The sequence below is a fragment of the Phycodurus eques genome, chromosome 20 (assembly GCF_024500275.1).
Source record: "Phycodurus eques isolate BA_2022a chromosome 20, UOR_Pequ_1.1, whole genome shotgun sequence".
NCBI lineage: Eukaryota > Metazoa > Chordata > Actinopteri > Syngnathiformes > Syngnathidae > Phycodurus > Phycodurus eques.
In genome coordinates this window covers 5,023,829-5,049,827 of record NC_084544.1, presented here as the reverse complement: position 1 = coordinate 5,049,827, position 25,999 = coordinate 5,023,829, and the positions used below count along the sequence as shown (strand labels likewise).

General features: G+C 40.1%; 1 protein-coding gene across 15 annotated transcripts in view; it reads right to left on the bottom strand.

Annotated features, from left to right (window-relative positions):
- adgrb2 (adhesion G protein-coupled receptor B2) overlaps positions 1–25,484 on the bottom strand; it is a 143,042-nt gene extending 117,558 nt beyond the window's left edge. For all 15 annotated transcript variants that reach the window (XM_061665685.1, XM_061665690.1, XM_061665689.1 and 12 more), the window contains exon 1: positions 24,782–25,484. The gene's annotated coding sequence lies outside the window, so the exon portion shown is untranslated. The remainder of the gene's footprint in view (positions 1–24,781) is intronic.
- Positions 25,485–25,999: the final 515 nt, after the last annotated feature.

Genomic DNA, 25,999 nt, shown 5'->3' with positions numbered 1-25,999 from the left:
TGCTTGTGTGAGTGTCTGATTTCAGTTAAGAAAACATTGAATAAAACTAACACTTCTTATAAGATACTTTTAAAAAAAAACATCTGTTCTGTCCACATTTAGCTCATCATATCGCCACAATTCTTTCAAGAGTGGAAGTATTGAGTGAAAGAGTGCAAAAAACTGAGGCAGACCCTATGCAAACCCACCGGGGGTTGTGTGGAAAGCTTGCTTCCTTAATTTAATTGCCAATGATATTAGTGCCTCAGTTCCTCTGAGTACAACACAGCCGCTAATCATAGGCTCAAACAAAATGTGTAAATACTCCCACAGGGACGTGACAGACTCGCGCATGTACGGAGACTGAATTCAAACACACTTGCACACAAACACCAGAAGGGTGTAAGCACAACAAGTGGACATCATGGCACTCGCTGAATTAATCACCATAGAAGAACAGTGCAACAGGTGGCAGCAGTTGCTGGAAGTACTTCGCAAACGTTTCACCAATAGTGTCTCTCTTTTGATGTCAAAATAGATGGTCAGAAAGAGCTAAAAGAAAATCAAAGGCCTGCAGCCCCTAAGAACAAAAGAAATGCAAATAAGTTATGGATAAAGGGCTTTTTTTTATGTATAACTCAAACTTGTGCTTACAACAAACAGTAAAGCTTAGAGCTCCTCACATACAGAAGTGGTTAAAGAATAAAACCACTATATTCATGACTTGTGCGAAGCGAAGGAGAGGAAATAAGTGACAGGTGTGTTCATCTCTCCTGCCCTGTCGGGATTTTCAAAGTGGCTCACTTGAAGTTTGGGAAGAAAGAAAACCAAGACAAAGGCAAGGAGTAAAAGTGGACAGTTGAAGTTCAAAATCTGCAACTGTCTCTCTGAGCACATTCAAAATAAACAGTCAAGAGTTGCAGTCACATAAGGTGACAGGCAGCCCTATTAAAGATGAAGCAAGTGAGTTAAAACAAAATAAGATAAATCAAATTCACTGCACTTTGGGGATTGCATAAAAATATGAGGGGAAAGAAAACGCGTGAAAAAAGAGAAAGCAAATACAAAGGCTCTTTTATCAAAGTAGATGCGTACGAGCCGCATCTAAAAGGATCAGATTCAATGTAAAAAAAACAACAACATGAGTTTAAAAGGAGCTTGATGTTGGATAAACATATTTGAAATAAACAGCTTTGTTTTAAAGTAGTTTCTTTCACAGGCAAAGTCCCGCATGCCAAAGAAGAGAAAGCCTGTGCGGGGAAGAGGTCACTAGCTTTCATGCCAATTTGGCTTTATTAGCAGCGGGGGAAAGAAGAAAAAAGAGGGTGGAGGAGCAAGTTCTCTGAATTAAAAGGAAGCTATTGATGTCTCTCGCTCGAAGGCCCTATTCCCGCCCCTCCCACGACTTCCAAGTTAGCATTTTGCACACAGCGCTCAGATAAAATACTGTAAATTAGGAGGTAAGGGAGAGACAGAGAAAAACAGTAGAAAGCATTACGCAAAGCAAAACAAGAAAAAAAAGGCATTTAGGAGAGCCCTCTGTCAAATACAGACCTCAACCAATGCCAAATTTTACAATTTTCAGTCAACAAATACAGTTCTGAACTTTACAAATACCGATATTAAATTGGCATTATGGATAAAGCAGGGAAGAAAAGTTAATAGCAAGTTCATATTTTCCATAAATCAATGCCAATTGTCAGTAACCACGTTGTCTGTTAAAACAAAATGTTGTGTAATATACTGTAAATCCACCTTTTCTTGACTGCGTGGGAGCCTCGCAGCATTATGTCACCTCAAGATTCAAAGTATGTTTTAAACATTTGAATGGTTACATTAGATACTTTTGAGTAGGCTTGTTTTGTTCAAAATTGACAATTACAAAGCAAGGCCGTCAACCCCGAAGGTTAGTGTGCGTCCAGATTCATTTCCACCTATAAAACAGCCTAATAAGGTCAGATTTTTTTGTTTCCATCACTCATGGCTCCTAGACCTTTGAGATAAGAGTTTGGGAAGATGATGTAACCACAGTCGTTAATTTTTGCTTAGTCTTAAAGCTTTGTCTCTTGTGAGCACCTGAATGTTCACTTTGGCTTCCACTGCCCTTTTAGTTAAACACAAACAGAGGCCCACAAAATTCTTCATGTATCCTCATTCCGGCCGCAGTCCCTTCATTCCTGCACGAGCACCCTTCTCCGCGTTCATACCCACCTGCTGCGACAAACCCGTGTTCCCGGCGGATGCATATTCACACACGCTCAAAGATTTATGATCATCTCGGGTCCCTTCGCTCGAGCAGATAGCAGTGACCGCGGACACAGCGAGACAGAGAAGGGTAATCTCATCCTCTGTAGGATGAGTGAATGCACCGCTGCTCACGTCCTACTTTCCGTCGTTTTTACCTCTATATCCGTGCCTCCTGCCCCTCCTCTCCCTTGTGTAAATGCTGGCAGAAAGTGCAATCCATCTAAATCAAGCGTTTTCCGGACCTGGCTGTCACTTAGTCTTTAATGCAAACACTTTCACAGAGTAACAGGTGAGATAACCAAGGACTCGTCAAACAGTATCCCCAGTATGCATGTGAAGGATAAAGATACGGGGGTAAGAGTGGGGGAAACGAGGCTGGTGGGAAAAGAAGACGATGCTCCAGTGTTCTCAAGTCCGGACAAAACCACAAGCTAGTGGACTTAATAGATGCATTATGGAGGGAGGGGATTACATTTCTGTGTTCAGACCAGATAAATAATTATATTAATTGCAACTGGCCATGCAAAATAAATTTCTGGTAAATGAAAAACTGGCAGCTTTGACTGATATGATCAAGTTATTATTTTCTTCCAAATGTATGCATTCATTGCTTGTGATTTGCTTTCGGAAAAATGCAGCCTTTATTCCAAATTGAGTGCATGCTGGGTATAGCAGAGAGAGAACTTCGTGGTGGATTTCATGTCCTCCCTCTGTTTTTCTACTTTCCAATCCTCTATAGAGCCACTTCCTTTCATCTTAATTCCTTCCTTTGGCCTTTGCTGGATGAGACTTGTCAGTGGAAAAAGCTCTGTGAACACAGACTGTCAAGTTCTCTTCTCTTTGTCTTTCTATTGCTGAATTGACATCTCATACGAAGTGGGATATTATCTATTTCACTTCACTTTTTGTGATCTATAAAATAAGACCAAGATAATTCATTTCAAAACTTTTTCCACCATTAATTGGTTGTGCTGTAAGTTGTGACTAAAAAAATGTCAGAAGAAGCCTACTAGAACAGTTGGGCACGGAGTTTTCTGCCTGAAGAGGCCATGAGACAAATATCTAATCTAAATAAATAAAAATATCTGGCTAATCAAAACGCACCCTTCATTCAGTGTTTGTACATTCGTTGGTAACGCTGCCATGTGCTCCTTTTGTATAGAATTGTAATGATTGTATGTTTCATTGTAGATGAATTGTCATATTATACTCACACCATTCAGCAATATATGATGAAATTAAAAAGGAAATTGGGACATTAGGAGAACATTAAAGCTGGACTGTGTGATTATGCATGAGTGCTATCCCAATTTCTATCTTGCATTTCCCCTCAGTAAAAGCCTTCACTGCTCAATTGTCTATTGATATCATTACTTCTCAACTTATTACCCTGCAGATTAGCGGCAATCATCTAGGTTTGTTGTCAGGCTGGAACCATCTCAGTTGTTAAAAATGCCTTCAGCGGGCAGCATAATTAGACCTTGACAGCCCCAGGTGCACAGGCTTCTACCCTGAAGGACAGTTATATTTATATCCCATCATCCTTCACTCCAGCAATGCATCCCCATTCCTCACAAATTTCTGGGTGCCCTGGGGATATTTTTTGTGCTTAAAAAGGGGAAAGTGTGCAAGTGGTATATTCAAATCGGTAACTTCCCATGAGGTACAAAATCTCACTTTGCCCCCAACTTGTATCCACACACACGCACACGCAAAGATGCAACCGCAAATGCAAGCAGGCACTTGGAAGTACATCATACAGTAAATTTACCATAATAATGCTCGCCTGAGCCGGGAGATTAATAGCTATGTTAAGGTAAAAATGTTGTTTGCAGGAAGGAAAATATACGCTCCCAATCATACTCGAGCTTCACTCCAAGACCCTTGAAAGTCAATAAAAATCTCCCGTAGCATTGGGATTATGGTTCATGTGAGATTTATCACACACAAATACATACACTACTGAACATGCAAACACATAAATCTGTAAGCGTGTTACTTATACAGCCCTTGGGGCATGGTCCTGATTATTTGTTTCCATCTCACTCAATAAAGGTTGATTTGTTCGAGCGCTGAAAAGGTTTGAAGTGTGTCAGGTCATTCTTGACATATATTTAGCGTTAGGCAAAGCTCGGCAGAACTTTGCTTTCATCAGCATGGAGGTCAAGACCAGAGTTTTACGCATCCCTGAGCCTGCCTGGCGTAAAAATTCAAATTCATTGTCCAAAAGCACAGTGGAAAAACTTGAGAGCCCTACCAGAGTCTGATTAATTGTCTACCCGCTTCAAACTTCAAAGCAGCACGTCGGAAGAGATGAATAAGGTGAACTTTTCCTCTCTGAGAAGAGGGAATGGGAAATGGAAAGCAGATATGCTACACAACATAGAGCAGTCATATATTGAGATCAGTTTGCAGTTAAAACGTAGGTAAACACACTGCGTGTGAGTCAATGGAGGAGCCGCAGGCGCTGAAAGCTGAGCCACTTAAGCACACATACATTTGACTGTAGCAGCCTTTCCACTTCCATTCATTCAAACAGTCCCCCAGCAATCTAAGGACCACAACAGCTGTATTATGTGTATTTAAGTCTGTCCTTTTTTTAGCCTGGCAATGTGTCCATGCTAGATTTGAAGAGTGGTAGACCATATGCTCTGCCAACAACTTTCTGCATTCATTAAGCTACTGAGCCCCATCGTAGTCCCGACTAATTGAGAATGTGCGCGGCAGAAGAGACAGCCATCCTCATATTCCTTTCACGTCAATAGTAAACTCTGTAAAACAATGATTCTGTCAATACTGGAGAACCCGGTTAAGGATATTTTTTTTTACATAGAAATACAAATGCACCACCTTCAGTGGTGTCCTCCACTTGCATTAATGATGATCTGCCTGCTTAAAACAACGTGCATACATTTTTCAAATTTTTTTACTGCAAGTGATATTTTTCTGGTGAAAGAGGGCTGCAGTTTAGTTTTAGGATTCAAGTGAAACGCAGACTTATCCATATTGATATATTGCAAAAAGACTGAATGGAATTTAAATTAATTAAAAACACCCATTTTACTATGCATAGTCAGTATATCAAACTGTAGGGGGGAATAAGGCTGCAAAGCATGTCAAACTAGATTTAATATAGTATATTTAGATGTGTTAAGATTAAATTAAATCAGCATTTTAGTATTTTAATTTGTTTTATTTAGAAAATTTCATGTCTCCGTGGTGTTGTCAAATACCTAAATGTAAAATATTTGAGCTCAAGCATGTAAGGAGGAAATGTCGCTGGATGCAAAGAATGGACAGAAGTAAAAAGAAGAATAAATGAATAAAATAAAGCCCCAAAGTATGACCACTGGCTTCACATTAAAGACTTACAACACTTTGTGCCCGTGGGCAGTGAGCACTAGAGGACGGATTAAAGGCACATCACTCACTTCAGAGGCTAATCAAATATACTGTACACGCTCTCATCTCGCTCATCCCTCCATCCACTCTCGCTCCCTGTTTGTTCAGTCAGGACAAGCTGTTAACTGACATCCACTGACATTGCGTCAGTGTACCTCTGTTGCTTTGCATCTAATCGTGTACCAACAACGCTCCTCCTACTGTATAGGATTTAATTTGCATGAGTCTGTATAGGCATTTAACAATAAGGGAAATCAGCAATGGGAGACAATTTAAGTATCCCAGCAATACGCGCCAATACAAAAACTTATTTTCAATCTTTTAGGTACACATGCACGATCTAACGATGCCAAAGTCAAGTCTGCCATTACAAAGGTAAAAAAACAACAACTCCGTTTTAGTTGATGAATTTATCAACCATTATGATTGCGTTTGTAGTTCACAGTATCGTAGAACTACATCGTATATTACATTTAATCGCTGACTTTCTCAGGCTATTTTGTCATGTATGCTTTATTGGAGCAAAGGACAATTGATTAAATGACAAAACCGGGGTGGGAATGACATGGAACATGGCCAAGTGGAGTTCTGACGGAACAATTTGACTGGATCATGTTTGACAGGACTTCCATGTAATAAATTAGAATAGAAATTCAGCGCCTCCGCTCGCACGAAGACACTTACAGCAGCAGCGTACTATGCAGAATTCTCTCTGAATGATAAGTACAGTGAAACCTCTGCATTAAACACAATCGGTTAACTTTCAAGATGTTCTGATTTCCCAATATATGTTCCCTTGGGGAATAATGTAAAATAAATGTATCTGTTGCAGTCCCCAACTGTCCTCAGAAAAACTCCAAACTGCACAATTTTAACATTCATAACCGGTTTCCAAGATAAATCAACTACTGTCGGAAAAATTTATGAATAAAATCAAACTATTCACTCTTTGAAGATGATTGACGTTTTTGCAGAGCGGTACTGTGTCCCCTTATAAAATAATACGGTGAGTCAATATCACCATAATAATGCCTTTGAGACTTCTCCGTTTCGCCCCAAAAGATTTTTCATTGGCTGGATTATTTAATCACTTCTTACACGCACTGTAGTCATATTAGCTGTGTGTGGGATGTCCCAAAATCACGTACAGTACATCCAATGAAGAAAATGGTATAAAAGGAAGAAATATATTTTAAGAGACTTATCATTCTACTGGTGTGTTTGTGAATGTTTTTGCCCTTAATAAAACCTTAGATTCATTATTCTGCTACCTTTTCATGATGACTGAGTGATCCTAATAAGGACCCCAAAGGCACTTTATGGTGATATTGACCTGACGCTATTGCTGGACTTAAGAAGTGTCGTATTTCTGTCAGCAGGTAAATTCCAACGAATGAGTACCACTATTGGTGGCATTCAATTTTGGGAGTTCTGCTGTAGTCGTTTTTTTTACTCTAATGCCTGACATACTGTATTTAACTTTTAAACCTTAAAAGTTTGGTTGAAATATGTGATTTTAGTCATGATAACATTTAGTAATGTAACATTGTGCCATAACGAAACAACCCTCCAATTTAAAAAGGATTGCTGCTCCTTTTAGTCGTTTCTCTTAAGGCGATGCCACAAAAACCATGTCGACTGTGTCTGTTGCAATAACAGAGCAAAATTAGCTTCTGACGAGCCCAAAAACCTTTGAAGAGCTGGCAATTTGCTTGTTAATGCTTTGTGATTAATTGTAAGCGCCAATGATCAAACAAGTTATCCATGTTGGTTTTAGGCTTTGAGTTCCTTGAGAAAACATGTTTCCAAAAGCACAGCTCTGTAGTCTGAAGATTACAGGAGCTGCTTTGCGCATTAATCCCACAGTAGCCCTCCATTTATATTTATAATGGACGCCTAAATTGTTGTACATTGGTAGCGATAAGCCCGTCCTCATCACTGGGCTATTAAATACTCATCTTATATCCAACGTAGGAGGCTGTATATCATCTTTGTCCAAGCCTGTGATTGAGTGCACGAGAAATACAGTGAGATTCGCTGACATTTAGCTCCTGTGCGATGAACAAAGGTAATTAGATCATATAAAAATCCCCTGATAGAATTGGGGTGAAATATTGCTCAAGTGCGGAGCCTAATGGTTCTAAATGGAGAGCCGGATATATTTTCTGCATGGTAAATAAGTGGTTCGAACTTCATCTCTGGTACTGCTCATTGATGGAAGTGCACAAATGGGAACACTTCCCGTAGGGTAAACCAATACTCTACAAGAGTGAATTACTCAGGGAATTTTTATCCATAACTGTTGAAAAAAAATATCCATCCTTATATTCCATATGTATGGTTTCGAATCGGGGGTGTCAAACTCATTTTCATTACGGAAATCATCGTAGTTATGGTTTCCCTCAGAAGGAAAATCATGAATCTAATTACCTCATCATATTAGTATGCATACATAGCTGCCCCTGCATTTCATTGTTATTATACACTGTATAGTTTTAAAAGCAAATGGAATTTAAAATCAGAAGTCATGGAAAAAGGGACAAGTGTCAAGTTTGCAGCTATGGTTAAATTTATGTTAAGCTTGGCTTTATTTGGAAAACAGTGCTTGTAATATCTGTATAAATTGAAGACAAATAGCCATTTTGGTACACATTTTCTGCCAAAACAAAAAGAACAAATCCAGTAAATTAGTAAGAAAGATGAAGTACAGACACTTTTCTTCAGAGGGCTAAGAAAATAACAAATAAAAAAAAATAAAAAAATTAACGTGGGGAGCCAAATCAGGCCCCTGGACCTTGCGTTTGACACCTAATGATAAGCTTCCAAAATAATCCGCCAGCTCAATTCAGTGTATCACCACTGGGTTGTTTTCATGTAAGAATGTATCCTGGGCATACGAACATGCTAATCAAGGGACCATTGTGTTAATGGCATGTGAACTGGACGTCAAGAAAAGAAGCTTTAGCCTTCTATGAATAGCAAGAGGGTGAAATGTGACCCAATGTACTAAACCCACCACTGTGATCCGCTCGTCTGGCACCGTGTCGGGGAAGCTCGCTGTGATATTAAGTCGTCTCATAGTATGGAGGCGGGGGAAGAGTGACAGAGCTGAAACAGGAATTTGGCACTAAAACCGTCACTAATGCTAATTCCAGCGAGGCTCATAAAAACGTTAATCTGTAATAATGGCGCAAATGTTTACAGGCAATGGGAGGGGTTACTTCCTTTCCCCTTTAAGCCCTTCACAGTTGCTCTAACTTTCTTTTTCACTCAAATTGATATGTTGCCAGTGGTGACATTGTTTTGCAGGGAGACACTATTAATGAAAATGCAAAAATACAAAAATTTGAAGTTAAACGCACACTAATTCTTACAAATTTGGAGTTCCAGCAACATTTCCTGGAAATTCATGCCTCGAAAGTCAAAACATGTTTGAGTGTTAAGTGTACTGTTCCCTCTCCATTCCATGGCCGTCAGGCGTTTTCAAAGTGAGAGTAGTTTTATTTCATTTTAGTTTTAGTTTACAACAGTGGACTTGTTTTCCATTTGCATGACCGTCACCTGTACAGTTAATAAATGTTTAATGATGGCAGTTTGAGACTGGAAAAGTTAATTCACATTACTTTTTTTTCTTGTGGGAAAATTGGTTTGAAACAAGAAATAATAGTCAACTGGCAACACACAATGGATTGTGTTCGACAAGGGAAATTTCATGTATATTTCTTTTAGTCTGGAAATGTTCTTTGTACGGCTTTGTACGTGTATGAGTGTGTGTGTGCATAAGCATGTATAAAAAAAGCATGCCAGTGAGCGAACAAGAGATTTTTTTTTTTGAGAGAGAGCATCAAACCCCTGTGAAATGAGTCAGAAGAGGGGATTAGCGAGGAGTTATAAGGCTGTTGCACAAATTTGGGCCTTTTTTTGCTGAAGATCAGAAAGAAAGTGGCTTTACAGCTAAATCAGACACAGTGTTCTTCCCACACTCTGCTCCCCGCTTCTCTTTATTATTATCATTGTCACAGCACAATGAAGACCACACATGCCTCTGCTTGCAGTGGCAGACTCTTCTAGCACAGAGGAAAATTAGCACAACAACAACAAAATCAACACCCAGAAGCAAACGGAAAAGGAATGACTTGGTGATTATTGATCACACATGGACAATGACTCCTCTATACCAAAACAAATACTGCATAATAAAGAGCAGTGTGAAGTGTCCACTGACAAGTCACTGAAAAAAAGGTTATTTCTTATCTAGACTGCATTTCTGAAGTAGTTTGGGATTCTGTGACATGGAATTTACAAAACAAATATGGATTAGTCGTATAAACGGAATATTTCGGGATTGATAAAGTCATGTTAAATTAATATATCACAATGCCTCCTGATATATACACTGTAGTTGTCATGTCACATCAGTCTTTCCTGTCAAAAAAGTCAAACACTTCAGAAACAATACTCAATAGTGTATAGCAATGACGTTTTTATGCACCGTAGTTAGTTTCTCAGCATTGATACAATTACTGAAGTTCTTCCTTCGTCTAATCAAGGCGAGCTCTACTGACGGGAAAACTGCTGACAAGAAACCTCTGCAGACACATTGACCCAGAACCAAATTCGAGCGTGAGTTGTCACAGAATTATAAACAAACCAAATCGGAAACGACATGGTTGTCTTTGTTTTGTTTAAACATATGCGATATATCTCCAACACAACTGACAGCACAAATGACAGCATTGTTGGTATTTATTCAAGTGTAGATGATCTTGGAGGCAGAAATAATGAATACGCTTCTATTGTTATCTCACGTGAGATCCACTTGGTTGTGTTACCGCCACACAAATAACAGCCCACAGGAATCCTCTTTTGGATTCATCGCAACATAAAAAAAAATGTTCCTTGTGTTAGTTAGGCAAGTGTGACATGACAGCCCACAATAGCCAACACTTAGCATATAGCGTCAAATCCTGACTGAAGGACCCACTGTGGGAATGGCCTTTTACATCCAATTAGGCTTAGTTATTTTTGACAGCTGCCAAAAAAAGCAGCAACCCAGCATATATTTCATACTGTAAAGAGTTTGCCTACTTGCCAAGATGATTTGCTAGTGGCATGTCTGGCTTTATGGCGACCATAAAGGATGAAAGTCATTTCAAACACCCAGGGCTTCCATCACAAAGAACACTTGGTTGGGACACTGAATTTGGTTCTGGTTTCCAAAACTTCAAGTCCAATTTTGCTCGTTGACTTAATGAAGGCAGACAGGTGCGAGAGAAACATTTAGCACATCGTTTTCTGTCAGTTTAAATGTGGCAACGACCTGACGAAATACGCCTCTACCCTCTGAGATTATTGAGGTTACAATTTGGAAAGAGTGATAATCACACGACCGCAAAATGACAAGAACATGACGGTGCATTTTCGGGACATGCAAGTCTATGATGGAACGTCCTGTCTGCTAGAAGGCAGGGATAGTGATGACAGATCATTGCAGTTAAAAAGCAAATACACACGCACGCACACAAAGTCAACCTGTTAAAGACAAATATAACGAAACACACTCAGACACATCTTTGAAAAGTGTATAGAGATGAAATCTGGCCCTCTGCCAGCAAAGATATTACAGCTATAATTTATTACCTGCTGGTCTCAACTGAACTCGGATTTTGCTGGCAGGAATGCGAAGTAGACAAAGGGAGCAAAAGAAGAGATTTTCACATGCACAGCTACTGAAGTTAACTTATTCTGAAAAATATGCAGTGACAGTCTGATTAAGGACACTTATTGTATATTTATTTAGTCTGCGCCCACGGGTCTGGTTCAGTTAAGTGAGGCCGCTTGGGAGATGGGTCTCGGTCTGTTGGACTCAGGTGTGAAAGCTACAAGGACCAAAGATAATTTTGGGTGGCCTCTGTATGCATGCACAACAGATAACATGACATTTATTTTGATTCTACCATTACACTGCCTAATCCTACCAAATACCTATTTGTAATATCTTGTAAGTAGGACATATTACCCATTAGTGCTTTTGTTAATACATGATGCCCTTAACTGACAAAATGATATATACAGTGGTGGCTTGAGTTACTAGTCTACTTTGTTATGTAACCGAAGCAAACATTTTGTAAGGGAAAGCTGTGTGGTTGTTTTAAATACCCGTTTACCACTCTTTGTTTTATGTTTAGCTTGACAATAAACTCCAACTGGGGGAGCAAATAAACAGTTTGAATCCTCTTTTTGGAAGAATTGTACACTATCTCCCAAAATGCTGCCTGTTTCTCAAGTGAGATGGGTTGAGTTCACTGCCATACATTGCTTGTATGTAAAATGTTTGCTCGCAAGTCAAAACGAAATAATTGGGTCGAATCTCGGAAAGCGTGAAAGTTGCTTCACACGTGCCTCAAGGCACCACTGTATATACTGTCAGCCGTATGGTTCTTGACAGATCTGTCTTCAGTTGTTATATAATATTACATAATATATAGGCATCTTATTAAATGGATAGGTCCGTCTATTCTTTCAGGGGCCCATTTCCCAGATTAATTGGATCCACAAGACACCAGCATGCCTGCAGGGATCCACATAAGTGTGAAATTCACTGACAACAGGAAGGAAAAAAAGGATCCATCAATCCAATTTTTATCGTAACCATAACTGACGTTTTATGATTCATTAGGTATCGTATAGAGAGAACAACACACTGTCAATGTGAATGACAGCCGCAAAACCGCTGAATGCACACCTCTTCAAAGACAACAAACTAAATAGGCGGACGAGAGCGTGCCAATCAAAGTTCAGAGCAACCGAAGAGGGCATACAGTCCACAACATCAGAGCTGAGCTTTGATTGGACGACATGCTTTACCTGTGTTGTTAAATCCGTCCAGCCATCACATACTTTATCTTCTGGTAATTAAATGAAAAGTAAGCTCGAGTTGGCTCATGAATGAGTTTTAACACATTTTCAAAAGGCAGCCAGTAACTGTGGCAGTGGATCTGCTAACTGGAAAAAAAGCAGGCATCGATTATTTGGAAGTTTAATAAAAAAATAATAATAATAATTAAAAAAACACCTGAGAGGAATGGGAGTGACAGACCGTACAAAGAGCAACAAGGTTCTTGTATGTTCACATTTTTGCTCACTGGCCTAGTTGACTGCACATGTTCACTTGTTTGCGATAGCACTCGCTCTACTAATAACATGTTGTGGCTCCACGTCACATTTCCCCAGAAATTACCAAAGCACAACCAGCGCACACAAGCATCAAACCGCAGCCAAAGCAAGGCAGTGAGCTGGAGGAAACAAAAGAAGGAAAACAAAGGCATCTGACATGCTGCAAATAAAATCATTTTGCATCACTCGAATTTTGCATCCAAATTAATTAATCTTCCCTTATGCCTCAGGGTGAAAGATGTAATCATTGAACAGGTGCAAACAAAAGGCTCAATGATTTGAAAAACACCACCAAAATAAATAGCGGTTTTATGGAATATTTTGCACACTTCGTGTGGCATCTGTGGGGATCAAAAAGCCAACAACTCATATGGACACTTGTGAACTAGTCAGGCAAATCTGGTAGAGGTTGCTTGCATAATTTTTGTTCACATATGCGACAAAAAACCTCATCTAGTATAGGATAGAGAGACCCAAAGAGAGTTCTGCCCTTTGACGTTTGCCTGTTGGAGATTCTGCTTGGACTGCGAGTTCCTCGTTCTGCTCTCTCTGTATCTTGGACGCAGACAACAACATTTCCTGACCTGGTATCTGTGGATTACAAAATCTTGCATCACTTAGGCTGATCTTCAAAGCCTGAACCTCTCGACTGTGAAGTGTGAAGTTGACTGCCCTTGAACTGTTTGTTGGCCTTGATTTGACCTGTCACAGTTTACCTCCAATTGATTATTAAAATCCTTCCCAACTTTTCCGGTGTGCTGCATTTTGGGTCCTATGTCACTTTTTCGAGGAACAAGCCATCCCACCCCCTCCACCCCCTTTGTCAATCGACTCTGTCCATCCCTCATAGACTCGGGAGCTTGTTGGAGCCATCAGTTCTCAATCATCCTGTCATGCCTAACTGCTGTCAGAAATGAGTGGAAAGACTAGATAAAGCAAGCGAGAGAGAGAAATGCATATTGATTTGATCAGATATACTACCGTGAGCAGGTCAGCCTTGCTCAGCAGCTGAGCACCCTGAAATAGAAAGCAAGCAGGAGTGAGTCAGTGTGAGTGCAATGTTTGTAAGTCAACTGCGCTGGGAGAGAGCGGAAGAATTACTTCAGTTTTTAATTATTGCAAATTATAAATGATTCCAAATATTATACATTTGATCATTTAGATGCATTTTACCTTTATTTTTTAAAATGGGTGACATATTGGACAAAGAAAAGTGAGAGTCTTAGTAAGGACTACTACAACAAAATTGCTCATTGGGAGACTGTATGATCACAATTTCGGCATTAGCTGCCGCATGTACTTAAATACCTAAAATCAGAGTACATTTTCCCTGTGTTTCATAATCGGGTGACTATCCCTATCATTTAAATTTGGCAGGGATGTTAACAACACTGTTCTCTGTGGTGCATTATATTTACAATATATTTTCACTTTGACAAAATTGCCTTCCCATTTTAAGCTTCAAATAATTCCATTCCATTCGCTCTTAGCGCAATACATCCTGAGCTCCTATAATTTACATCAATCTGAATCAAAGCTACCTCAGAGAAAATCTGGTGGACTTAATGACATGTTCCAATGATTCAATTGTAAAAGACATTTTAATCAGTTAAATTATCTTGTTTGGGTATTTCATTCTGCTCCACTTCTGAAGGGTATGGGAATGCCAAGACCGTCTCCATTAGGAAAACCGCTTGCCCGGTTCCCGAGTAACACTGACAGTCCCAATTGTGAGTGAGAGATTGATAGCATCTAATTACATTTGGAGGTGGTGTTCTCCTTTAAGGTGTTTGGCTGCGATTCTCTAATATGGACTGCTCTTCAGGGTCCCTACCAAGCAAGCCAGATTTAGGATCACCACTTAAATTGGTTTCAGGAGAGAGGTGCTGATGGCATGCAGAGAGGAAATTGTACTTATATGATACCGAAACCGCAAGGGGAATTAAAATGCTGTCAGACCCCAAGCTATAAAATCTAAATGTGAAAATCACTCGGGATTCCCCCCCCACTAGAGCATGCATATATATATATATATATATATATATATATATATATAGAGAGAGAGAGAGAGAGAGAGAGAGAGAGAGAGAGAGAGAGAGGGAGAATAACTCACAATGTTCCCTTTCAGCAGATATTTAATTGTTAAGGTATCAAACCTAAAATATAAATAAATTACAGAGCCATCAATGCACCATGTTAAAAGGATGCACCCTTTTTTGTATGTGAATGGTCTGGATAACTTTGGTGTAAAACTAAGACAACGTGTAAAATGGCTTAAACCATAAGAGTTATTTAATGAGTTTCTACAAGCTCTACATTTTACCGGTCCATCCAGTAGATGGAAGAAACGTCATCATTCTAATCATGCCAGCTGCTGCTTGAGAAAATGTTTTGTTGTCCTGCATCAGCGCGTCTGTGACGATAATGCATTAAAAGGAACTCAGGCAGTTATCCTGGACATTTATTAAATTCAAGACAAGACAACACTTTCAGCAAATGGGAATTCTGCAAAAGCCAAAGGGGACTTATCATTATTTGAGCAGAGAAAATGAGACTGATTAACAATGCAAACTACACTGCTTGGTTCTATTGGATAACTGTGAGCACTTTGGGCCGAGGAGTTTGTCACCAAGATGTAGCTTTGAATATGGCCAAAAAAGCAATTCAATTCTCTTATAGCCTTTATTTACTGCAAACAAACTCCCTCAGGGAGAATTTTGCCACTTGGTAGCCACCTTGGTAAAATCGCAAGCAGTTATTTTAAGCAAACAAGGCCAGGCTGCTGCCGAAATAAATTGGGAATCAATGTGAACTTGTAATGTTCTGTTTTTATGTGTCTTGTTCATGCTTTCCACGCCATATTGCGATGTGGAACGTGCACCATCACATTAACGTCTCTACTCACTCTTTGATCTCGAGGGGTAATACATCACTGAATTCCAGGGAAAAGTTAATTATGTTGGTGACCTATGCAACTCTCCCATTTCATCCACGTGTGTAATTGATGTGAAGGTAGTGGGAGAGGCATAGGATGACACAGCCTATGGTCATGATGCTTAGTCGGAGGGCAAGTCACATGCTGAGCCTCCCAAAAAATATGCATATGTCTTTGAATGTCAAGCAAATGTACGAAACCACAATGCACTACTACCACTTGTGCAACAAATTGCTGCACGCCAAAAATGACCATTTGTAAGCTGTTGCTCGTGTTGTCTCCGGCATCCACCCATCCCTCCATTATCTGCACTGCTTATCCTCGGCAGGGTCAAGCCGGATCTATCCCAGCTGACATTGGGGAAAATATGGGGTACACATAGGACAGACGTAAAATCAATCGCAGGGCTGACACAGAGACAGACAACCGCTCGTGTTCACACCTACGGGCGAGCGTTCCCAATTAACCTTTCTCTTTCCCACCACCCACAAACCAATAACCTCCTCACTGTGATGGCACAGTGCTGGAAATGACACCACTGTTCCACCCGTGCGAAATACCAGTACGCACCAATCTTAAAGCTCAATATAACTGCACAGCCATATTGTTGGAATCTGGTCCACCTATTTATGATTACGTGCTAAACTCAAATCTTGATAGTATGCACGCCAGAGACGCTGCTTAATGTCTCCATGGAAACCCCACACTGCCATTCAGTACACAACTGGCACCTTGTGAGGCCACTCAGCAGGCTCACGCTCTACGATTCCACATGCACACTATACATGCTCCAAAAACGCATGGTGAGAAGCTTTGACAAGCCAGACAACATGCAGAGCTCCTCAACACAAAGCATATGAAATATGTAGCACAGGTACCTATAAGGCACATAATGTGTTATACGTACTGTATAATACCACCTAACTAAAAAAGTACAAAGATGGACACAGATAACATCACCCCATGTTTTACCGTATGTCTGTAATTGTATTGTTATCTTGAACTTTATTCATACAGGCCTGCTGACTAAATTCCATGTTGCAAATATGCCAAGGGCTGTGGGAGCTTTTCATTCGGATTTATTTCCCCCTTTGCAATAGACGTTGACTTGCTGTTCACTAAGCAGGAGAATAAAGATGTCATATGTCATGTGCACGTGTGGGTAATGTAATAAACCAGCAGATGACATTGGAATTGTCCTCAAGGGCCAGATGGTGTTACAAGGGTTGGGTAGCGGTGCATTGGCTGCTCCGTGCTGTTTGGCTTCCTTGTCAAGCCTAATTCATACAAATGGGAGCAGCCTGCGTGCCGTGTAACCCTATGGATTTAACCACTGTGGGGTTCAATTGTTAACCATATGCTTACAATGGACAAAAATGCAAAAAAAAAAAAAAAGTTTTTAAATACATACAGTATGCTATCATCCTGCAACATACATGCTATATGTTGCAGGATTGAAACGGCTATTTTTGTAACACCAATTCATAAACAGACAGTAATTGAATATCATTGCAATGAAATAATCTACTGTAATCAGAGTGACATAAGGTAATCTCAGTTTAACAGATGGCAATTAAGAAAGACTTTGCTTTAATGTGATTTGAAAAGATAACAACTCAAAAATTACTGGAACTTGGATGGCTATAATAAAAAGAAATATTTGCAGCTTCATATTAGTACATGCAACAATTTTTTTAAAAATGTGTTTGTGCTACATTATCTACCTATATGATTTATTTATTAATATATTATTATTATATATTCAAGTAGGCTAATTCGTCTTACACAATAGGCTTACTGCTTTTACAGAAATTACTGAGCTTCTATCTAAAACACACAGTTAGGGATAAAAGCACCACCTGTTGCTCTGGCATGGACTCAGCAGTTTGCAAATGTTTTTTTTAAACGCATTTCAATTTTGAAGAAATACATAAAGACAGCTTCACAAAGCAGTGGCAGTGAAGAAGAAAATAAAGACAATGATGCCAACTCCCAGGGAAGCAGAACATGCCCTCCTGAATTATACTACACTATAAACTCAGAGTATCAAACTCTTTGGATCAATACAGTCTGCCAACTCTAGTTTTTTTTTTTTTTTTTTATTCCTTGGGGCTTTTATGAAAAGTATAGCATGAAAGGCAAATAAATTTGGTTTGGGACATCGACTGGATTGACCAAACAATTATTGAGCACACGGACAAATTGCAGCATCACTGGCTTGGAAAATTCCTTACTTGGCTTAAAACATTAAATAAAATAAAACTCCTCTCTGTTTGTTTTATGGTAGTAACTATTCCCCCCTATGCAGTTGATTAATTAAAGAAGTGAATTTCTAATGTTATTCTTGACAATTCATTTACTTGTGTTTTTGCCCCTTCTGTCCTCCTCCTGGCCAGCTCGGTCCAGCAACTCCCGATGAAACCTATCCTTTCACAGTTATTGCCAAGAGGCCTGCATTAATTATAGACAGCGGTTCCATAGACTGAGCTTTTGTTTCTTGATGATGTTTTTTTTTTTTTAGCCTTAGCATCGCCCAAGCCCAGTCATGCTTATAGAAGACGCCAAACCCAAACAGCACTCACTGCAAATATTGACACAGCCACCCGAGGCCACGCCAAATGAGTGCCGCCCCAGTGACAGAGGCATCTGTGACTCCAAATGGAGCACGGCAAGCATACAAAGTAGGAGAGTGCCATACAAGCTGCCGAGGATAAAGAAGGCACCTTCCCGAAGGATGTAAACACTTAAACCAGTGTGTGTTTGACTATGAACCTTATCTTGTAACATTGTACATCATTATGCGCAAAAAATATATATCTGTCTGTGAAAACAACAATGAAAACAGTAGACTTCAAAAAGTCTGTCTTTTTGGTTGCATCTACCCACCAGTATGATTGACACAGATGTCCACCCTTTTCCAAATTGTCCGTCAAGCTGGGCTTTAGCCGCACCAGAGTTTTATTGAGAAGCTCATTAGAAAGTTCATGCAACCGCTTTAACACAGGCAATGGGCTCTGCTTGCTCACTGCATTGCTTTAATGTTTTTTTTAGTGTGAACCCATTTACAGAGTTGCTTCCGTGAAAAAAGATGATGTGAAACAGAGGCGGCAGATAAATGAGAGGCAAGGTTTGCACGTGCATACGAGAGATAGCGCAGGGGGGGTTAAGAGGGGGGGGGGGCAGCATTGCTGGCATTCGTGCATGACGTGGGCGGATATTGAGATGCCATTAGTATCGCATTTACAGGCCTTATAAAAGTGCCAAAGAGTTGGGTGGTTTTTATACATCTTCGGTTGATATGCGTCACATTGCCATTTGCGTCTCAAGCTGCAGCAAATCGGATGATCTTTCAGTGATGGCGGTGTCATTACAAGCGGTCACTTTGTCCGATTTAACCCGGCACATTCTATCACTTCCAAGTATGCAGTTTCACTCCCTTGCTGCAAAAACTGTCATGAATGGCACAACATCACATCGTCCTAGAATGGCACTCACTTTAACTGTAAAAAGCCAAAGCTTCTATCATGATTATTGTATGTATTTGAGTGACATTTTTACACACACACACACACAAATGGTTGAGCATGAACCGCTCAGGTAGCTTACGTCATGAAGAACTACAATACATTAGTTTGACTGTGAATAAATGCAATGTTATGAATTGAAACACTATCAAATCATTTGCGATTGATTAGGGAACTTTAATACTGAAATAAAATGTTTACTTTTTAACAGCAACTGTTGATCAACTGAATTGCTAAGATTTTATTCCTTGTTACGTAACGCACTTGGATGGCCACTTGTTGCTAAGCAGATTTGCATTGTATTTAATACAAAATGCATATGGAAAAGTCAAACTTTGCAATGCGGAGGGGCACTGTATACTCCGCTACATGTGAATTGCAGAGTGCAGATCCTCACTAGGCCCACAATCCAAAATGAGATCAAATGGCAATCCCCCGTGTATTATAGCACAACCCCAATTCCAATGAAGTTGGGACGTTGTGTTAAACATAAATAAAAACAGAATACAACGATTTGCAAATCATGTTCAACCTATATTTAATTGAATACACTACAAATACAAGATATTTAATGTTCAAACTGATCAACTTTATTGTTTTTAGCAAATAATGATTAATTTCGAATTTTATGGCTGCAACACGTTCCAAAAAAGCTGGGACGGGTCATGTTTACCAGTGTGTTACATCACCTTTTCTTGTAACAATATTCAATAAACGTTTCGGAACTGAGGACTCTAATTGGTGAAGCTTTGTAGGTGGAATTCTTTCCCATTCTTGCTTGATCTACAGCTTCAGCTGTTTAGAAGTCCGGGGTCTCCGTTGTCGTATTTTACGCTTCATAATGCACCACACATTTTCAATTGGAGACAGGTCTGGACTGCAGGCAGGCCAGTCTAGTACCCGCACTCGTTTACTACGAAGCCACGGTGTTGTAACACGTGCAGACTGTGGTTTGGCATTGTCTTGCTGAAATAAGCAGGGGTGTCCATGAAAAAGATGTTGCTTGGATGGCAGCATATATTTCTCCAAAACCTGTATGTACCTTTCAACATTAATGATGCCTTCACAGATGTGTACCCATGCCTTTGGCACTAACCCAGCTCCATACCATCACAAATGCTGGCTTTTGAACTTTGCGTCCATAACAGTCAGGATGGTTCTTTTCCTCTTTCCACAATTTCCAAAAACAATTTGAAATGTGGACTCCATGTGGTAATATCCTTTACACATTGATGTCGGTTTTTGATGCAGTGCCGCCTGAGGGATCAAAGGTCACGAGCATTCAATGTTGGTTTTCAGCCTTGCCACTTACATGCAGTGATTTCTCCAGATTCTCTGAACCTTTTGATGATATCATGGACCGTAGATGATGAAATGGCCAAATTCATTGCAATTGTATGTTGAGGAACATTGCCCATAAGCTGTTGGACTATTTTCGCACTTGTTCACAAAGAGGTGAACCTCACCCCATCTTTGCTTGTGAATGACTGAGCAATTCATGGAAGCTCCTTTTCTACCCAATCATGGCACTCACCTGTTCCCAATTAGCCTGTTCACCTGTGGGATGTTCCAAACAGGTGTTTGATGAGCATTCCTCAACTTTTTCAGTCTATTTTACCACCTGTCCCAGCTTTTTTGGAACGTGTTGCAGCCATAAAATTATTATTTTTATTATATTATATATAAAAAAATATTATTTGCTAAAAACAATAATGCCTATCAGTTTGAACATTAAATATCTTGTCTTTGTCGTGTATTCAATTAAATATGGGTGGAATATTATTTGCAAATCATTGTATTCTGTTTTTATTTATGTTAAACACAACGTCCCAACTTCATTGGAAATGGGGTTGTACTATAATACACGGGGGATTGCCACTTGATCTCATTTTAGATTGTGGCCCTAGTGAGGATCAGTACGTCCGAGCCGGAGCCAAAAAGCTCCACATAAGGAGGCTCATCCTCGACAAGCTCGAGACTTCGCTGGTGATTTCTGCAGACACTGGCCGTCACTGCTTCAGCACATGAGAAATAAAACTGAAACGTATAGGGAGGTGCTTATCCTTATCTCCTTTTGTACAGCTGTAATGGAAAAACTCAATTCATCACCTCGCAACTACGATAACATCCTCTATTCACCCCTTAAGTTCCACTCGAAACAATTCCTTTTAAAAATGTAAGTCTACAGGTCTGTTGACTTTTTGTCACCTGCTGAGGTTAGGATGTGTCCAAATTAGTTACACTTAGTGGCATTTTGATTTCTTTTGGCTTGTCCTAAGATATTTGTAAACATTTGTTTAAAAAAAGTATAAATTGTTAACCCATTGTTCATGGATAAACATGTGGGGACTAATTCTGATGGTGACTTTTAAGTGCGACATTTTGTTTTGAGTCATTCCCCTCACTTTAAAAGCTCAAAGCAATATGCATTACCATGTCATCAGTGGAGCCTGGCATCGCATGGGTATGTATGGCTGCCAATGAAACGGTTTTCTTTGTATTTACTGATTATGTGTGACTGCTGACAAAAGCAGCAGGAGGAATTCTGAAGTGTTTGCGGCATTATTAAATGCTCATGTTCAGCCAAATGGTTCAGAACTCATTGGATTAAGGCAAAGAAGTGGATTGTTATGCAATGGCCGAGTAAATCACCTGACCTGAGTCTCATTGAGCATGCATTTTACTTGCTCAAGACAAAACGGAAGGGAAAATGTACAAAGAACAAGCAGTTAACTGAAGCCAGTTGCTGTAGAGGCCTGGCAGAGCATCGCCAGGGATGAAATTCATCATCTTGTAATATCTGGTGATGCGTTCCAGACTTTGGGCTGTAATTGACTGCAAAGGATTTGCAACCAATTATTAAAAAGTGAAAGTTTGATTTATGATTCTTAATTTGTCCCGTTACTTTCAGTCCCTTAAAAAGTCAGCAGTAAATATCCAAACTGTTGTAATTCCAGTACCATTCACCGGATTTGGATGTAAATACCCTCAAATTTAAGATGAAAGTCTGCAGTCAAAGCACATCTTGTTTGTTTCATTTCAAATCCATTGTGGTGGAGTTTAGAGCAAACAAAAATAAATAAATGAGAATTTTGTCCATGTCCGAGTATTGATGGACTTGACTGTAAATGTTTTGAAAAGTGATATGATAAAAGTGATCAATATCTAACCTTATCTTTGGAGTTACGGCAAAATGGTACCTTTATATGACAAAATATTGTATGTTCACAGGCATGTCCACTATTTTTTTTTTTTTCAGCTGATGTGCAATGATTACATTTTCACCAAAAGATGCTGCCTGGGGATACGTTCATAAAACACCAATCACTACACTTCACAGATGGGAAATTGTGGGTTCAAATTCACCGAACCGCTTCACTAAGCCATTGTCCCTGACTGCTGTTTGTCCTCTACTCAGCAGGGTTGCAAATCAGCCCTCTCGCATTCATCCAACTCATCCGCCATCGTCCCCGGGTTGCTCATCACTGCTAAAAGGGGACACGGCCCTGCCGGGTCCATTACTTTTTTTTTTTTTTTTTTTCAGCCCGAAGAAATAAAAACAAATGATACCATTCACTGTATCTTTAATGAAAGAGACCAATGCCAAAAGTTTTCAGTGCTTCTCAGTAGGGATAGAGGCAAGAATCTTGTCTCCCCAAAATTTAATTAAGAAAGTGGCACACATGCAAATGTTGCTTTAGGTTGCTGAAAACTAACTTGCTAAGGTAAAGATGACAATGCAATGTTAGTGCTGTACAGTTTGTTTTTAAGTGGGTTTATTTACAGTATGTGGACATTTGTGCATCATGCCTGTGCATAATTCCTAACAAATATTACTTTTCACTTTCCAAAAAAAATATTTGTGAAGGGATATGGCATGTACCAAGGATGAAAACTTTAAACTGTGTGGAAATATTTATCATTTCGAAAACTCCAATCCACACACACACACACAAAACAGACTTTTCACTTGGCCGTTTTGCAGTGGTTAACCACTATAAACACAGTATTGCCACCTACAGGACTGGAGTGTAGTGGCACCTAGTGTTCAGACAAAGCAGTTTGGCTTTATTTCTGTCCTTATTACAGTATATACAGACACCAACACAAAATTCCAAACCACTATTACAATAGATATTAAGTTAACAGTGAGGAACCAGTGTGATTGCCTTTTGCAAAAGTAACTTTTTTCAGCTTTCTGATTGGCCCATTTGGGGGGTTACAGCACCACGCCCTTGACAGCCTGCAACTCATGTTAAACATACATCCCGTTTGTCATCCAGCTTCAGCGTCACAGAAGCCACCTGCTTGCTGGGAAAATCTCAGACAGCTTTAGAAAGTTACTCTTTTTTTTTTGAAAAAAAAAAATTAAAATGACAGTGAAAATGGCGGGAAGGAGCAGTAGAAGCAGCAGAGACACTGCGGCATGACGCCCGCCGTTGACAACAGGCGCCTGAAGATGAACCAGATTGTTGTACGCGTGTGAAGTTATCACTTATCTCCCAAAGCGGCCTTCCCGCCGCGTGGTTTAACCCGCCCGTGACCTCATCGATCCACACGGGAAAATTGTGGCGTCAGTTTCTACGTCAGAAGACATCAGTAGGCTCATCTTGTACAGGCGATCCACGCTGCTTATTTGTCATCATCCTGACGGGGAAACCCATTTTATATGCATCGTGCTGTTTTTTTTTTTCATAATCTGACGTGTTTGTGTGTGTGTGTGTGTGTGTGTGTGTGTGTGTGCGCATCTTTGCTTCCATTGCGGTTACTGCACAAAGTTAGTGGTTATCCAGCAGCCAGCTTCCATCAGTTGACACTTTATTAGGCACACCTGCACAATTGAATACTGTAGATCCAGTACGAGAGCAGCAGCCAAAATCGAGATAAAACAGATCTGTTTTACACTATCAGATGACTATTGAATAAAGTGCTTATTATTGTGGATGCATGCGGATTGTAGAACTGCACTGCATCACAGAGCGAGGTGTGTGGTTGTTTTAACAGGGTGGTTGTTTTAACAGGTAGAATTATTAGAAACGTCCCTGTGCAGTTACATACGACTGCAAACTACAACCACTAAATTAGAAATAATGCTCAACGATGACCTTGTTGACGGTGCCACCCAAAACTGAGTATTATCTTTGTTTGCATCCCATTAGACTGTGCAGGTGTACCTAATGAAGTGGCCGATGAGTGTAGCTGTTTGTCAGAGCGTGGCTGGCTGCGGCATTCAGTGGATCAACTCTGCTCGCAGTGTCGTTAAAAAATGCACCATGATCCAAATGAAATGCGCTCTTTTCTAACTTGTCACACATCACTGCACACTTGACTCCATGTCTGAGGACCTCGTGCAATCTTGTGATTGTGTTTACTGGCTAGAAGCACGGCTATCATCATCATCATTATCATCATCCGACACAGACGTCAAGGATAAACTCAATAGATTGGCCCAAAGCAGCATGCATCAAGAGATATCTTTTTTTTTTTTTTTTTCATTGTGAGTTCAAATATGGGTTACCTGGTCGCTGTCAGAAGTAGTTATTTGATGTAACGAGTAATCCCCGATCGGTTCCGTGGATCCAAATGAAGTTTCTCATCCATGGCACGTTTCAGGTGCAGAGAGCGAGATAGACTACCACTCATTCATTCATTCATTTTTGGATGCAGCTCCGGAAATCTTCTCCACACAACTGTTCTTGGCGAGGTATCCCATAAGTAAAATTGAAAAGAACAAAAAAGGGTGGAATTATAACAAAATAAATAAATTTTAAAAAGGAATGGTGACTATTGGGGGCGTTAAATCATAAACTAGGCATGAGTCAAAAGGAAAGCACAAAACAGATCAACACGAAAAGGGTAAAGGAAAGAAAAACAGAAGGGGAGAAAGGGGCCACCGTCGTTGCGTTGGTTGCTAAAAACCATAAATCATCCATGTCATATTATCTCCATGGTTTGGCGCATGTATATTCCAAAGCAACAAGACCGGCTGCAGCAGGAGCAAGCGGAGTGGGAGAGTGCTCGCTCACTCTTTTTTTTTTCTTCCAAATGATGCCCGGTATTCCAAGTCCAAGGGAGCTCTTGATTTGACGCCAAAAAAAAAAAAAAAAAAAGCCCAAAATATTCGAACTACCCCGACTTCATCCGTGCAAGGCAGATGGAGGCGATAACGTCTGCTGTGCTATTCGGAGAGAGGATCCACAGGCAGTGGCTCTCAGTCGGCATCTGCCTCCTCTGCAGTCGCTTCTCAAGCAGAGGAAGCATGCGCGGCCCCGCTACCCTCCACCGGGGGAATCATCAGGCGCGTTCACGGAAATCCCCCTCCCCACCCCGTCACTAATGTGCAAGCCGCCCACTGCTTGCATCGTGAGTCCTGACGTCTGCACGCGCACTTTTCCAAAAATACACAATCTCTTGCAGATTTCCATTTAAGATTAATATTGTGCAGTGTAGTAAATTAACTAGACACTAATTTAGGTACATCTGTACTATCTAATCCAGTGATTCCCAACCAGTGTGTTGTTGCACATTAGCGATAAAATAAAGTATCTTTGTTCATCTTTGCCAGTGGCGTATAGTGACAGGCAGATGTCAAATGTGCATGTATGTAAATGAATTTTTGTCAATTGAGTATGTGAGCTAGCTTACTACAGAGAGTTCTCAGTTTACTAAAGAGTATCGATGAATGTGCTGTAGTCTCATCACTATGCAGTATTCAAATCATCATTACAGTAAATAT